Here is a 4,160-nt window from a genome sequence, read left to right as displayed (position 1 = left end):
AGCTGGGAAATAGACCATTAATAAAATGATTAGAGCGGGCGATTGTCGATTGTTTCGCAGCCAATTCAACGCACAACTAAAATCGAGGTGCACACCTCCACCTAAGCTCGTACGAATCAAACCAAGACTAAAGAGTTGTGCGATAGTTTAGTTTCAGGTGTGCACGCTTTAACAGTTCATTCTTAAATGTTAATAATATATCTATCTAATTACACAGATTAAATGATTACTAATATTTTTTAAGTTAGTTCTTTAGCTCAAAAACTTTGCATGTCCCCGTTTGCATATTCAAAATTAATAGATAGCAAAATTTACGTTTATTCTATAGGTTAATTAACAGGTGTACGGCTGAGTGATCTAGCTGGCAGTTCAGTTGTGAATTCCAATTTCGTGTGGGTGACCGTTTGTGTAACTCAACACAAGTTTGGTGGTCCATGTGAATTTACGCTTTGTAATTATTTGTTTATACAGGTAAAATAATGTTATATTAGAGCGTGTTTTAGCTTTTTTTATTACTAGTTTTAATACTAGATTATAACTACGTCAAATAAAATTAATTTAATCTTTTGAATAAAAAAGATTAATCTAGTATCACTTTCTAGAAGTGAAGTACTGTGATAACACAGAAAAATAAAGTAATTTGAATAATAATCACTCTTTGCAGTCTCAACTGTGTATTTGCGCTGCTAGAATTCCCCTTTCTGTGTGTCCCTTCCTCTGTCGATCAAAGGCAACGCATTTATAAATACGGGTGTCTATGAGAAGCGATCGCTTCGCTAGTTCTGCGAATAAAAGTGTCCCTTTGCACGTTTGTCATCTTAGATCCACACCCTTGACTAACTATAACTGTTGTGCGATTGTCGATTGTTTCGCAGCCAATTCAACTGTTTAGTTGCACAACTAAAAATCGAGTAGTGTGCGTTCCTCCATATAAGCTCATAAGGCAAAAAATCGCGACTAAAAAGTACTTAATTCTTTGTTTTTTAATATAATTTGAGATAAATATTTTAAAAATATATGAACCCTTTCGTCGGTTAACATTGGGTGCGTTTTGCTCGACCGATTTATCTAAACTAAATAAATGAGGGACGGTTCTACAAAATATAACGTGATTATAACAATAGCGTTCAATCTATCCGCTTACGTAGACATTGTAAACATTGCATATTTCCTGAGAACAAACACGCTAAAGTAAACAATAACAATGCCGTGTTACTCTGATCCTTTGAGTATAGAGAAACGGACTAAGCAAATCACTTTTGTATTTATGCCCTTTTCACATGTTGCGACAAAGGTAACCGGGCCCGTTAGAAAAGCAGTTGTCAGGATTTCTATGAGAAATTATATAAAACATACTTCCCCTCAGAAAATAATATAAATGAATAATCTAGATATGACAGCTACAATAGGATAAGGTTTTATGACACTTGGCAAGGCTCTGGTAAACTGTCCTTATTTAGTTTGACTTATGCCTACCGATGTTCTTATCTTACTAATATTATAAATGCGGAAGTTTAGATGGATGGATGGATATTTGTTAGAGTTTGTAGGTAAACCGCTAAAAGGATCTTTATAAAATTTCGCATATGTGTATAGGATAGTCTGTTGACACATAGGCTATGCATCTATTTCTTTTTAAATTCCACGCGTACGAAGTCGCAAGTAAATACTAGTCGGTCTATAACAATAAAATTAAGGCTTACACAAAACACAAGCAAGGTTAGAATTTATTGCATGTTTTTATTTGGTTGAGGCTTGACAGGTCCTGTCTCTTAAAAGTCAATGTTCGGATCCTAACAACGTGCTGAAATCCTTTGAGACGAGAAATGTTACCCGTCTTTGTTAATATCAAATCTTGCTGAATTTACTTGAAATGAATAGAAACTTTACACTGTGGAGCATTTAAGCATATCAAGTGTCAACATAAATGATTTATGTATTATAGAGTGGAAAATTGATATATTTTAGTTGTTCTAAACATCGATTTCGGTTTCTTTTATTTAGTTATAACAAATATTTTTTCAAAAATATTCTTACTAAATCTTGCTCTAAAATATAATAGCAATAATATACTTGTAAAATTTCAACATGATAATTTAGTAGGCGCTTAAACAAACAAAAGAGGGTAAAACATTTTTGTATTATCTATGGCCGTTTTAAGAACACAAATCCGTTACAAGCACGAAATATCTCGTGGATTTTATCATTCGTTTTGCTTCGTTAGTTGAAGATGCAGTTTGGATATAGGTCGAGCGGTCGACGCGGCACTAGCCACATTATGTGTTGTTTAAAAATTGGGCTAAACTTGTTAAATATGAGCTTTTGTTAACAGATGTTATTTAGTTAAACTTAGGTTATAAATTACACAAATAAATACTGCGTGTAAAACTTTAGATAAAATTTTGTTCATTTTATCACTTCTCTGCTGCAATTAGTTTGTCGACTTATCCGTTACTATTCGTGTCTATACTTGACCGTTGCAAATCAAGTTTCAACAGTGGTAGAGCCCGCTTTAACATCTTCGCACGAATGATCTTGCTCGGTGAAATACCACGACCACACAGAAGACAGACGTGAAGTGGAAGAAATTCCGCCTTTCGTCTGAAGAGTGTGGTGCCGGAGGCCCAACTTTAGTCCTTTTTCCTTCCTACCCTTTTACTTACAAGTTCAGGGTGGGAAGGGGACGAGGACTTGACGGTGGAGGTGACGCATAGGAAGTGGAAACATCCTCATTATGTGCGTCTCCTCCTCCGTCGATTAAGAGTAGGCAACGCAGAGCTTTTGCGAACTATATTGCCATAATTTTAACAAAGGATTACAGTGTTTTGTGTTACTCAAACACGCGGTAAGAAGTAAAACAATATAACATTATCTCAAAATCTTAATATGTTATTATTAATATGTGTCAGCGATGTTCTCACATAAATACACGTCATCGGGTCCCCGAGGCATATTAGCGTGTCCCAAACTATTTCGTGCTCGTACCATAACAGCTGCTCAAGAACTGGGATTTCTCCGGCGAACTTCAGCAACGAATATATCAGCATAGTTCGTCATAACTTCCACCGACAATGGCCGTTAAATGCTACGGAACTTTACAACTAACATATTCTAGTTTTACATGAATATATGGGTATATTTATGTATAGCTGTTGCCCGCGACTTCGTCCGCGTGTTATTAGATAACAGACTATGTAAATAACAAAAAAAACTTCGTGTCCCTTGGGAACCGGACATGTTTAGGGGATGAACCTTATCCCATGTGTACTCCAGACTTTGTTTTATGTCTGTGCCAAATTTCAATGATATATGACGAATCGTTGCAGAATTATCGAGTAAACATTAAAAAACAAAATTAATGCATCCCAAGGGAACCGTAGCTATTTACGGGATAAAAAGTAGCCTATGTGTTCTTCCAGACTATGCTTTACATCTATACCAAATTTCATCGAAATCCAAACAAACAAACAACAAACATCCATCCATCTAAACTTTCGCATTTATAATATTACTATGAAGTATGATATTGTTCAAATTAAGAACAGCGCCATCTAGGAAAATTCACTAGTTTGTAACTAAAATAAGTGACGTTATTACAATTAAAAACAAAATTGGAACAAAAAGATGTTAAGGCGTAGATAGAGTGAAGATTAGAATTCTTTTGAAAAACTCCAAACATTTGTTAGGCAAGCTCTTATCAGATTAAGTAAGAGGCTGACCGCATTTGTATTTCGTGCGTCGGCCATCAATCCCGTTGTTTCGTTTTGTTCCAGATTAATATCCTCGTTCCCTCTGAAGATAACACCATTTGTAGATTTCGAGGCGGGATATTTCACGCTTCGTGTATTTTCAACAGTTTTGAGAAACATTACATTAATAGAAGACCTTTTTTAAATGATTTTAACTTAGAATTAAAGCGAGATGACTACTAAAGTCAGTCAGCCGATGATCTAGTAGTAAAAAAGGGGTCGGCACCCTCTTTGGTATCTCTTGGTCAAAGGGTTATCGGCGCATGGTGACTGTTCTTTGTTAGAACTGCCTTATACGTAAATCGACTTTTTAATCAAGCAATTGCGTTAACTAATTTCTACATTTTAGGTTAATTTATTAACAATCTTACTAATAATATAAATCCGAAAAGATGTATGGATAGATGTTTG

This window comes from Papilio polytes, unplaced genomic scaffold, assembly GCF_000836215.1.
Source record: "Papilio polytes unplaced genomic scaffold, Ppol_1.0 DF823399.1, whole genome shotgun sequence".
NCBI lineage: Eukaryota > Metazoa > Arthropoda > Insecta > Lepidoptera > Papilionidae > Papilio > Papilio polytes.
Note: the sequence above shows the minus strand (reverse complement) of the source record.